The following is a 13,813-nucleotide window of genomic DNA, read 5'->3' as shown; positions in this document are numbered from 1 at the left end:
ACTGTTTAAAAGCATTTCAAACTCTTAAACAAGCATTGATCTCCGCACCCATTATGCAGACACCAGACTGGAATGAACCATTCGAAATAATGTGCGATGCTAGTGATTATGCTGTAGGTGCTGTTTTAGGACAAAGAAAGGATAAAAAGCTTCACGTTATATATTACGCTAGCAGAACCCTGGATGAAGCGCAGATGAATTATGCCACAACCGAAAAAGAACTCCTAGCAGTGGTATTTGCGCTAGATAAATTTCGTTCTTACTTGGTAGGAGCCAAAATAATAGTTTACACTGATCACGCTGCTATCAGGTACCTTTTAACAAAAAAAGATGCTAAACCTAGACTCCTAAGATGGATCTTGTTACTACAAGAATTCGACTTAGAAATCAAGGACAAGAAAGGAACTGAAAACGTAGTAGCAGACCACCTCTCTAGACTTGAGAACCTTGAACCAGAAAGAACATCCATTAATGATGATTTCTCGTATGATAAACTCATAGCTACTTTGGAGGAGAACAACTCCGACATGCAAGTAGAAACCACCTTAGCTATATCTGTCATACCATGGTACGCTGATCTAGTCAATTATTTAGCTGCCGGAATAGTTCCACCTACTTTATCTTACCAGTAGAAGAAACGATTCTTCCACGACATAAAACACTATTACTGGGATGATCCCTTACTTTTCAAAAGAGGCCCCGATGGAATTTTCCGTCGATGTATACCCGAAGAAGAGGTAGAAAATATAATCCAACACTGTCACTCTGCGTCTTATGGTGGTCACACAAGTACATCCAAGACCTGCTCTAAAATCCTACAAGCTGGCTTTTATTGGCCAACTATATGGAAGGACGTACATGCGGCTATTAAGGAGTGTGACAGATGTCAACGCACGGGAAACATATCTAGACGTGACGAGATGCCACAAAAAGGTATTTTGGAAGTAGAGATTTTTGACGTGTGGGGGATAGACTTCATGGGACCCTTTCCATCCTCTTTCGGTAACAAATACATACTCGTGGCAGTTGACTACGTATCGAAATGGATCGAAGCTATAGCTTCTCCAACAAACGACACCCGAGTAGTAACTAGACTCTTTAAAAATATAATATTTCCGAGATTTGGCATCCCAAGAATAGTAGTCAGTGATGGTGGATCACACTTTATATCCAAGGTACTCGAAAACTACTACTTAAATATGGAGTGAGACATAGGATAGCAACACCTTACCACCCTCAAACCAGTGGACAAGTGGAAGTATCTAACAGAGAAATCAAGCAAATACTAGAAAAAACGGTCGCCACTTCAAGGAAAGATTGGTCATTGAAATTACCAGAAGCTTTATGGGCATACCGAACTGCTTATAAAACTCCCATAGGGACGACCCCATTTAAGCTCATTTATGGAAAATCCTGTCACCTCCCGGTAGAATTAGAACATAAAGCCTATTGGGCTATTAGAAATTTAATTTGAATTATAAAGCCGCCGGTGAAAAGAGAATCCTTGACATAAACGAATTAGAGGAACTCAGAAGAGACGCCTATGAAAATGCCAAAATCTATAAAGAAAGAACAAAACAATGGCATGACAAGCGTATATCAAGGAAAGTCTTCAAGCAAGGCGACGCAGTACTTTTATTTAACTCTAGACTAAAGTTATTCCCGGGAAAACTACGATCCAGATGGTCAGGACCTTTTCATATCACTAAAATCTTTCCCAGTGGAGCGGTAGAAATAAAAGGACAATCTACAGAACCGTTCACCGTAAACGGGCAACGTCTGAAACATTATCACTATGCGGAATCCAACGAGGATTCGCAAATTCTACACTTAGACGAAACGCCCCCAGGACTCATAGACTATACTTAACAGTTTCTTTGTCGAGCTTGCGACATTTAAACAAAGCGCTTAGTGGGAGACAACCCACAAAAATTAATTTGTTATTTTATTATTTTACTATTATTATCATTTCCCTATTTTTCTCTTATTATTCTTTTAATTTCTATTTAGTACTCATTATTGATTTATTCAAAAAGAAAAAAAAAAAAATATATATATATATATATATATATATATATTATATATATATATATATATATAATTCTTTTCTTCATTCGGCAAGTCAGTTACGTATGTTACGGCATCATGTTAACTCTTTTGCTCCTCCGGCCAGAGACCCGAAGATAGATGGAATTTAGTTATATTTCTTTCTAAGCTATTTAGTTTTAGGCTAGATTTTTTCATTAATGTTGTTTGAATTCATGTTTATTTCTATTTCATTTCATTATTTTCCTTCCCTGTAATACATTATGATCATTTTTATTGAAGCTGTTTAATTAATTCTATTATGCAATGGCTATTATGCTCTACTGTTGTTACCTATTATTATTATTATACAAAGCAAGTAAGCGCGCACAATACATTAAAACTGCAGAATGAAACACAAAAAATGATCATAAGCAAAATGAAACATTAAAATACGCTACCAAAGTAATTCTGTGAAGCGCTACTGAAGCCTTGCCAAAAAGGAGGTGTGACGAGCGTCACACACTCCATGACGAGCGGCACGCAAAACGCCTGTTACGAACGTCACACCCCTGTGACGAGCGTAACACCCTTCAGACAAGTGAACGTTAAGGAGCCGTTGGAGACGAACGTTACACTTTAATTTTTCACATTCCCCATTCATTTTTCATTTACCACACTTAATTACTTTTCAACCACTTTTTCTTTCTACCTTCCAATCCTTCTCCTATAAATACCTACCAAAACTTCCTTCATTCACCACAAAACAATTCTCTCATATCAAACACACTCCTTTCCAAATCACCCCTTCAAAAATCCATCACAATGGCGGGAAATCAAAATTTCGGAAATATCATCTTCCGATCCGGAGATGACAACTATCAGCAAGAGCAATTCGAGCGCTTCCAACAGCGAGGCGTCGCTTCCACCAGGTACCCCGATTTAACTTGTTTACAACAATTGGGCTTACTCCAAGGTATCGAGTGGATGCTCCGTAAAGCCGATTTAACCTTCCTTTGCACCCACAACCAACCCACCTACCCTTCCCTAACCTTAGAATTCCTAAGTTCTTACGACTACACCACTCCCGCCGGTGAAGGTGAATTTCTAACCGGTACCGCAACCTTCCGTATGTTTAACACCGAGTACTCTCTAACCCAACGCCAATTGAGTGCCTTGCTACAATTTCCCACAGAAGGTCTGCTGCATGCCAGAATCCCTCCAACCTCAAACTGGAACACAGTTCTAGTTTTCGATCTTTTTAAGAAAATTTCCGGTATAAATACCTACAACTGGGAAGAACTCCTTCTCTCCCACATCCATAACCCCACCATCCGTTATTTTCTCCGTATCCTGCAAAACACACTTTTTGGAAGACCAAACAATAGTAAGGTCAACTCAAAGGAGTTATTTTTCCTCTAGTGCGTTTTCGAATCGGATGCTCAGGTAAACGCCGCTTCTTTTCTCTTTCATCATATCCGCACCTTATGTGCTAGAGGCCGGCAACCCTTTATAATTGGTGGATTAATAACCTCCATAACACTTGGCCTGAACCTAGGGGATAAACTCCAAACTTTAGAATCCCTACCTCCCCTGTCTATGGATATCAGCTATTGCCTCTCCAGCCGCCTGATTAAAAACAGAGTAGGCGGAGGCTATTATCTTATGGTGAACAACCAAGCAGTCCCGAGTGTTGTGCTACCCAATACCACCCTAACTGATGTCACAAACCCCGACCGCCACCTCTACGATCTTAGCGCTCCTGAAACCACCGAGCCTTCACAAACAAACCAGCAAACAGATGAGTTTGAAGAAATGGAACAAGGTGATCATCCGCCAACACAACAATCAGTCCCGCTAAACCCTTCCAGTAATGCAGCCGGCCCATCCTCCCAACGTCGTCGACGAAGAAGGCCTGCGACCAACGATGACATTATGGATGCTATCGATGGAATGCAGGCACAGAATACAGAGATGATGCAGATGATGCGTCAAATGCAACAGCAACAGGATGCTCGGAATGCCATAACCGACCAGCGATTTACTGAGTTGTTTAGCAGGTTCGACAACTTAGACATACGTCAAAGATCACCAGGTCCAAGAACCAGAGGCGGAAGGCAGCCTTAGTTGTTATTTTCTTTTTCCTTTCCATCTTGTATTTCATTTCCTTAAAACATTGAGGACAATGTTTAGTTTAAGTATGGGGGGGAAACAATATTCTTTCCATTCTCATTTTTCAAGTGTGTACTCTCCCTTTCATCGTTATTTCCCTTTTTTTTTTTTTCTTCCCTAAAAAAAAATTAAAAAAAAATAAAAAAAAATAAAAAAAAAATTTTTTTTTTTAAGTTCCTAAGCGTGAAAAATTTTCTATTATCTATTCCCCTTGAGCCATAACAAAAAAAAAAAAAAAAAAAAAATTTAACACACCCAATAAGTATAAAGGTTGCTTACTTTATAAAATTTGAGTGAAATCAAAACAAAATCATTACCATAACAACGCTCTGAGAACCTCAATATGTTAGATCAGGATAAAGTACCTATTATACCGATTCCTTGAACTTTTAGCTCTATGGCAACCCCAAGTAGTTTATACAGAAGTCAGCACCATCTTAATAGCAAACTACGTGGAGAGCCGATGAACATAAGTGAATGATCCCCAAAGTAACCTAAAATATATAAATATATCAAGAAATGCACTAATTAAATTAGGTGATCCTTACCAGATCATTTGATCTAAAGGTTGCAGATCATGCAAAAGCACAATACGAAAGACCCATTATGAGTTGGTTCAGTAGGAATCTGGTACTGAACTTGGTAGGGCGGACTACGGTTCGATCCCCCGCAATTTGCAATGGACTGAATAATGAAGTTATCCGACTTATGTACCAGAACTTCTAGCTAAAAGCGGATCATAATCACTAACCGGTTACTCCACTATGTGCGCGAAAAGATAAAGGGCTTAATGTGATTTCGCTAGAATGAAAACGGGTAAAATAAGACTAGAGGAACCAGGATAGCTATCATAGGGTACTTGAACTGATTGGCATAAAAGTAAGGTTATCTAAGTTGTAACGGTAGTTGTTGATGTCAAGATTAAACTCAAATCCTCCTAAACAAAAATCAATTCGCAACCTAGTACGAATTGATGTGTGCTTTGAAATTTCATCTGGCTAAAACTTTTAACAAGTTCTATACTGAATTTTGCTTGAGGACAAGCAAAGATTTAAGTATGGGGGAGTTTGATAACATGAAATTATATCACATTTTAAGACTTAATTTAATTAGATTATATTATCATTTACTTTAATTTATCCCATTTTATCAGATATTATGCAGTATTTCTTTTCTATTTACATCAGGTACCCATTTTGAAGCAAAAGTGAAAAAGGGAAGAAAAGGAGGCGTAAAAAGCAATAAAAAGGAAACAAATAACCAAGACCAAGCCCAGCCCAAAAGAAAGCGCACGTTGCCCCTGTGACGGGCGTCACAAGGGTTGTGACGAGCGTCACGCGAAGTAGCCTTGTGACGGACGTCACACATGGTGTGACGAGCGTCACACCAGTCCACTAGCTTTTTGGCGCAAGTTACGCTCTCAGAAGAATGGAAGTAACGTTGAGGATTTCGTGTCCTATTCCCAAGCCGTGTATTTAGCCATGCTGAAGACTCGTAGGAAACGCAAGGCAGTTACCAAGGCTATTATAAATAGCCATCTCACAAACCTAAAACTACACAGTTTTTGCACGCTCAGTTTTGCGGAAGCTCTGCCAAATTTTCCTTTCACGCCTTTGCTTATTTTTCTTCCTTTCCAGCATTGTTCATTTTATTTATTTCTTTTGCAAGCTTTACTTTCTTTTTTCCCTTGCAATTTATCTTTCCCGTTTTAGCTTTTAGATATTTTTCGCGTAATAGTTTCTACACCGGAAACTACTGTGCAACTTTATACCGGATTTAACCTTACGTTATATTCGAGTTTTATTTCCTTGATTTATTTTACTGCTAAATTGAAGAATCAAAGAACAAATCCTACCGGCTTGTGGTGGAGTGTTCAAGACCATTGTATTACGCATTCAGGTTCTTTAATTGTTATTTAATTTTTTTATGTTTTATTCTATTGTTTATTCATATTGCCTGCCTGGAATGAGTCTGTTTATGCATGATATAAATTCTCGTTTATTTAGCATGTCTGGCTAATTTGCCTAGGTATCGGTATGTAAAGTAAGCAGAATAAGGGATCGAGACTGAGTCGGTCTATCTAAACTTAAAACCAAAATCAATCTTTTTATGGTCTCAACTTACAGGTTTAATAACAAGATTTTTTTACAAAAGTAAAAGACATAAAGAAGTTAAAATCAATAGAGCGAGAGTTTGAGATTTTAACTGGACAGTGTAAGTTAGGCATTAATTCTAGATCAGGGCGAGAGCAAGTTTTAGAGTTAATTAAATTTTGACCTTTTTCCAAAAAGTATTTTTAAAGATTGAATGTGAGGACGAGAGTTAAGCATTTGGATTTAATTATATAACCTAAGTCAACAGAGCGAGAGTTTGAGATAAGGGTGTTTAAAACGGTCAGTATTTTCTTAAAAAGAGTTTCTGCAACTTTATTGTTTTCAAAATATGGTTTTTGACTTAATTATAAGTGACAGCAACATTAATATAAAATCATGGTTTATTCAACAGAGCGAGAGTTTGAGATAGAACCTTTAACCAATAAAGTTAACCGAAACGATTCATTTTAAAACCAAGAAACCGACAAAGACTTGATTCCCTAGTTTTGACGAATTACATACCGATATCCGTTTTATTAATATTTAATCTAGATATTAGTTTAGCTCTTAGTTTTTCCCCAAACAATCAAACATCTTCACCTTAGATTTACGTAGTAACTTTAGATAACGGTATATCGATTCATAAGTCCCTGTGGGATCGATATCTTTTAAAACTACGCGATAGAACTGTGCACTTGCAGTTTGTATCCCATTCTCGACTCACCCAGTCGTGCTGCCCATCAAAGTATTGCTCCGCCCGCAATCGAAGCGATCCAAGTTTTTGGCGCCGTTGCCGGGGACTTTTATTCAATCGATATCGTAACTCTTCCGTTACGCTGTAGAGACTAAGGTTTCTTTTTCTTCTATTTTCTTTCTTTCGTTGATTTGTATGCCACGCACTCGCTCTCAAGGCGAACCGCTCTATTTACGAATCAACGATATCGAACTATATCTCCGAGTCTTACGACGAATTCGGGAATATCGTGCTGAAAACAATCTCCCTCCTATAGACCTTCCTGATCTCAAAGATTTTCCTTCTTTAACCGAGATGGCAGAACCAGCTCGTGCTCTTAGAGATTACGCCGCTCCATCGCAAGATGAACCGCATTCAAGTATTGCTCCGCCCGCAATCGAAGCAAACAACTTTGAACTTAAACCTTCGTTGTTGCAGGCTGTGCAACAGAACCAATTCTCTGGAAATCTTACCGAAGATCCAAACCTTCATTTATCCGTATTTGTCCAATACGCTGATACTGTTAAAGCTAATGGTGTCACTTCAGAGGCAATTCGACTTCGTCTTTTTCCTTTCTCATTAAGAGATAGCGCTAGAAGATGGCTTCAATCTCTTCCCTCCAACTCAGTCACCACATGGAACGAGTTGAAGAAAGTTTTTCTTGCCCGATATTTTCCACCAAGCAAAACAGCTATGTTAAGGGCCCAGATAAACGGATTTAAACAGAAAGACAACGAGTCTCTTTTCGAAGCATGGGAAAGATACAAAGACATGATGAGACTTTGCCCACACCATGGTTTGGAAGACTGGTTAGTAATTCACACATTTTATAATGGTCTCTTATACAACACAAGGTTAACAATAGACGCCGCTGCAGGTGGTGCACTAATGAACAAACCTTATGCTGATGCTTACCAGCTTATCGAGAGCATGGCCCAAAACCACTATCAGTGGGGAACCGAACGAACGAATGTGGAAAAACCTCAACCGAAAACAGGCATGTACGAGATAAGTAACCTTGATCACGTCAATGCAAAAGTGGATGCTTTGGTCCAGAAGATTGAAAGTTTAAACGTATCACCTCCAGCAGCCGCGGTTGCTATAACTCAGAATTGCGAGGTCTGCGGAATCCAAGGCCACACTCCTGCGGAATGTCAACTCTTGACTGGAATCCAAACAGAGCAAGTAAACTATGCTCAAGGAAGCCCCTATTCGAATACCTATAATCCAAATTGGAAGAACCATCCAAACTTTTCATATAAGAGTAATAATGCTTTATACGCACCTGGACAGTCTCCAAATCAAGCCCCATCTATACCTCCAGGATATCAGAAACAGAATCCTAACAATAATACCCCTAGAAAATCCAACTTGGAAATCATGATGGAAAACTTTATAGCTTCCCAACAACAAACCAATAAAGATTTCTTAAACCAGAACATACACACTGGCGAACAACTTAAACAACTAGCAAGCAAAGTAGATGCCTTGGCTACCCATAACAAAATGCTGGAAACGCAAATATCTCAAGTAGCTCAACAACAAGCACCTACCGCTGCACCAACTGGTACATTCCCTGGACAGCCCCAACCCAATCCGAGGAGCCAAGCTCATGCAATTATATTGAGAAGTGGAACGGAAGTGGAAGGACCGTCTGACCCAAGGACAGAAAACCAAAACCCTAAGAAATCTACTGAGGAAAGTGAACCTAAGGAAAAGGAAGAGAGTAATAAGGAAACCCTAGAAAAGAAGGAACCTTATGTACCTCCACCACCTTACAAACCACCTATACCTTACCCTCAAAGGCTTGTTAAAACCAAAGATGTAGGCCAATTTAGAAAATTTGTTGATCTCCTTAAACAATTAAACGTTACAATTCCGTTTACCGAAGCTATTACGCAGATGCCCTCATATGCTAAATTCTTAAAAGAAATTCTTTCTAATAAGAGGAAACTTGAGGATAGCGAAACCGTTCCACTCCCTGCCGAATGTAGCGCTATAATCCAAAACATGCCCCCTAAACTCAAGGATCCGGGTAGCTTCTCTATACCCTGTCACATAGGAAAATTTGTCATCGACAAAGCCTTATGCGATTTAGGAGCCGGAATTAGCGTTATGCCCTTATCCATATGTAAGAAACTGGAGATGGGAGAATTAAGACCGACCAAAATGTCTGTGCAATTAGCAGATCGTTCCATCAAATATCCTGTAGGAATCCTTGAAAACGTTCCCGTACGCATAGGTCAGTTTTACATTCCCACTGACTTCACAATTATGGACATTAGAGAAGATGATACGACACCTATTATACTAGGAAGACCATTCTTAGCGACTGCCGGTGCAATCATAGACGTAAAACGAGGACGACTCACCTTCGAAGTAGGTGAAGAAAAATTGAATTCATTCTTTCCCAATTCTTGAAAGCACCTGCAATAGAAGATACATGTTACTTCATGGATATCATCGACGAATGCATAAAAGAAGCAGAGTCAGCAGAAGACAAACCATCAGACTATCTTTTAGAGGACAAATCTAAACAATGCCTAGCAATAACACCAGATCCTACGCAGTGTCTTAACAAACCAACCCCTGATTTGAAAACACTTCCCAAAAATCTGAGATATGAATTCCTAGACTTAGAACTTGAACGACCTGTGATAGTTAATGCAGATCTAGGAAGACTCGAAACAGAAAAACTCCTACATATCTTAAGAAAATATCCAACCGCACTAGGATACCACATCACCGATCTTAAAGGAATAAGCCCTTCTATTTGTATGCACCGCATCATGTTAGAAGAAGACTGTAAAACCTCTAGGGAACACCAGAGAAGACTAAATTCGATCCTAAGTGAGGTAGTAAAGAAAGAAATAACCAAGTTATTAGAAGCAGGTATTATATATCCTATATCTGATAGCAAATGGGTTAGTCCTGTACACGTTGTACCCAAGAAAGGAGGCATAACCGTTATTGAAAACGAAAAAGGAGAAACTATAACTAAACGAATCGAATCGGGATGGAGAATGTGCATTGATTATAGGAAACTAAACAAAGCAACCCGAAAAGATCATTTCCCTTTACCATTCATTGACCAAATGTTAGAACGATTAGCTAAACATTCACATTTCTGTTATTTAGACGGTTATTCAGGATTCTTTCAAATACCAATTCACCCTGATGACCAAGAAAAGACAACATTCACATGCCTTTTGGTACCTTCGCGTATAGACGAATGCCGTTTGGTCTGTGTAATGCCCCTGCAACTTTTCAAAGGTGCATGATGGCAATATTCGCCGACTTTCTCGAAAACATCATGGAAGTATTCATGGATGACTTTTCTGTATACGGACAAAGTTTCGAAGAATGCCTTGAAAACCTGGAAAGAGTTCTGGAGCGATGTGTAAAAGTAAACTTAGTACTTAATTGGGAAAAGTGCCACTTTATGGTACAAGAAGGAATTGTTTTAGGACACATCATCTCGAACAGAGGAATTGAAGTAGACAAAGCCAAAATAGAGGTAATCGAAAATCTTCAACCCCCAAGAACCGTGAGAGAAGTACGAAGCTTTTTAGGACACGCCGGTTTTTACCGACGATTCATCAAAGACTTCTCTAAGATAACTAAACCCTTAACCGGACTGTTGATGAAAGATGCTGAATTCATATTCGACGATAACTGTTTAAAAGCATTTCAAACTCTTAAACAAGCATTGATCTCCGCACCCATTATGCAGACACCAGACTGGAATGAACCATTCGAAATAATGTGCGATGCTAGTGATTATGCTGTAGGTGCTGTTTTAGGACAAAGAAAGGATAAAAAGCTTCACGTTATATATTACGCTAGCAGAACCCTGGATGAAGCGCAGATGAATTATGCCACAACCGAAAAAGAACTCCTAGCAGTGGTATTTGCGCTAGATAAATTTCGTTCTTACTTGGTAGGAGCCAAAATAATAGTTTACACTGATCACGCTGCTATCAGGTACCTTTTAACAAAAAAGATGCTAAACCTAGACTCCTAAGATGGATCTTGTTACTACAAGAATTCGACTTAGAAATCAAGGACAAGAAAGGAACTGAAAACGTAGTAGCAGACCACCTCTCTAGACTTGAGAACCTTGAACCAGAAAGAACATCCATTAATGATGATTTCTCGTATGATAAACTCATAGCTACTTTGGAAGAGAACAACTCCGACATGCAAGTAGAAACCACCTTAGCTATATCTGTCATACCATGGTACGCTGATCTAGTCAATTATTTAGCTGCCGGAATAGTTCCACCTACTTTATCTTACCAGCAGAAGAAACGATTCTTCCACGACATAAAACACTATTACTGGGATGATCCCTTACTTTTCAAAAGAGGCCCCGATGGTATTTTCCGTCGATGTATACCCGAAGAAGAGGTAGAAAATATAATCCAACACTGTCACTCTGCGCCTTATGGTGGTCACACAAGTACATCCAAGACCTGCTCTAAAATCCTACAAGCTGGCTTTTATTGGCCAACTATATGGAAGGACGTACATGCGGCTATTAAGGAGTGTGACAGATGTCAACGCACGGGAAACATATCTAGACGTGACGAGATGCCACAAAAAGGTATTTTGGAAGTAGAGATTTTTGACGTGTGGGGGATAGACTTCATGGGACCCTTTCCATCCTCTTTCGGTAACAAATACATACTCGTGGCAGTTGACTACGTATCGAAATGGATCGAAGCTATAGCCTCTCCAACAAACGACACCCGAGTAGTAACTAGACTCTTTAAAAATATAATATTTCCGAGATTTGGCATCCCAAGAATAGTAGTCAGTGATGGTGGATCACACTTTATATCCAAGGTACTCGAAAAACTACTACTTAAATATGGAGTGAGACATAGGATAGCAACACCTTACCACCCTCAAACCAGTGGACAAGTGGAAGTATCTAACAGAGAAATCAAGCAAATACTAGAAAAAACGGTCGCCACTTCAAGGAAAGATTGGTCATTGAAATTACCAGAAGCTTTATGGGCATACCGAACTGCTTATAAAACTCCCATAGGGACGACCCCATTTAAGCTCATTTATGGAAAATCCTGTCACCTCCCGGTAGAATTAGAACATAAAGCCTATTGGGCTATTAGAAATTTAAATTTGAATTATAAAGCCGCCGGTGAAAAGAGAATCCTTGACATAAACGAATTAGAGGAACTCAGAAGAGACGCCTATGAAAATGCCAAAATCTATAAAGAAAGAACAAAACAATGGCATGACAAGCGTATATCAAGGAAAGTCTTCAAGCAAGGCGACGCAGTACTTTTATTTAACTCTAGACTAAAGTTATTCCCGGGAAAACTACGATCCAGATGGTCAGGACCTTTTCATATCACTAAAATCTTTCCCAGTGGAGCGGTAGAAATAAAAGGACAATCTACAGAACCGTTCACCGTAAACGGGCAACGTCTGAAACATTATCACTATGCGGAATCCAACGAGGATTCGCAAATTCTACACTTAGACGAAACGCCCCCAGGACTCATAGACTATACTTAACAGTTTCTTTGTCGAGCTTGCGACATTTAAACAAAGCGCTTAGTGGGAGACAACCCACAAAAATTAATTTGTTATTTTATTATTTTACTATTATTATCATTTCCCTATTTTTCTCTTAATTATTCTTTTAATTTCTATTTAGTACTCATTATTGATTTATTCAAAAAGAAAAAAAAAATATATATATATATATATATATATATATATATATATATATATATATATATATATATATATATATATATATATATATAATTAATAATTCTTTTCTTCATTCGGCAAGTCAGTTACGTATGTTACGGCATCATGTTAACTCTTTTGCTCCTCCGGCCAGAGACCCGAAGATAGATGGAATTTAGTTATATTTCTTTCTAAGCTATTTAGTTTTAGGCTAGATTTTTTCATTAATGTTGTTTGAATTCATGTTTATTTCTATTTCATTTCATTATTTTCCTTCCCTGTAATACATTATGATCATTTTTATTGAAGCTGTTTAATTAATTCTATTATGCAATGGCTATTATGCTCTACTGTTGTTACCTATTATTATTATTATACAAAGCAAGTAAGCGTGCACAATACATTAAAACTGCAGAATGAAACACTAAAAATGATCATAAGCAAAATGAAACATTAAAATACGCTACCAAAGTAATTCTGTGAAGCGCTACTGAAGCCTTGCCAAAAAGGAGGTGTGACGAGCGTCACACACTCCATGACGAGCGGCACGCAAAACGCCTGTTACGAACGTCACACCTCTGTGACGAGCGTAACACCCTTCAGACAAGTGAACGTTAAGGAGCCGTTGGAGACGAACGTTACACTTTAATTTTTCACATTCCCCATTCATTTTTCATTTACCACACTTAATTACTTTTCAACCACTTTTTCTTTCTACCTTCCAATCCTTCTCCTATAAATACCTACCAAAACTTCCTTCATTCACCACAAAACAATTCTCTCATATCAAACACACTCCTTTCCAAATCACCCCTTCAAAAATCCATCACAATGGCGGGAAATCAAAATTTCGGAAATATCATCTTCCGATCCGGAGATGACAACTATCAGCAAGAGCAATTCGAGCGCTTCCAACAGCGAGGCGTCGCTTCCACCAGGTACCCCGATTTAACTTGTTTACAACAATTGGGCTTACTCCAAGGTATCGAGTGGATGCTCCGTAAAGCCGATTTAACCTTCCTTTGCACCCACAACCAACCCACCTACCCTTCCCTAACCTTAGAAT

General features: G+C 38.7%; 1 pseudogene; it reads right to left on the bottom strand.

The window, feature by feature from the left end:
• Nucleotides 1-7,723: 7,723 nt before the first annotated feature.
• Nucleotides 7,724-7,823, bottom strand: LOC127077130 (uncharacterized; annotated as a pseudogene).
• Nucleotides 7,824-13,813: the final 5,990 nt, after the last annotated feature.

This window comes from Lathyrus oleraceus, chromosome 4, assembly GCF_024323335.1.
Source record: "Lathyrus oleraceus cultivar Zhongwan6 chromosome 4, CAAS_Psat_ZW6_1.0, whole genome shotgun sequence".
Taxonomy (NCBI): domain Eukaryota; kingdom Viridiplantae; phylum Streptophyta; class Magnoliopsida; order Fabales; family Fabaceae; genus Lathyrus; species Lathyrus oleraceus.
Note: the sequence above shows the minus strand (reverse complement) of the source record. Positions and strands in the feature narration are given on the sequence as shown.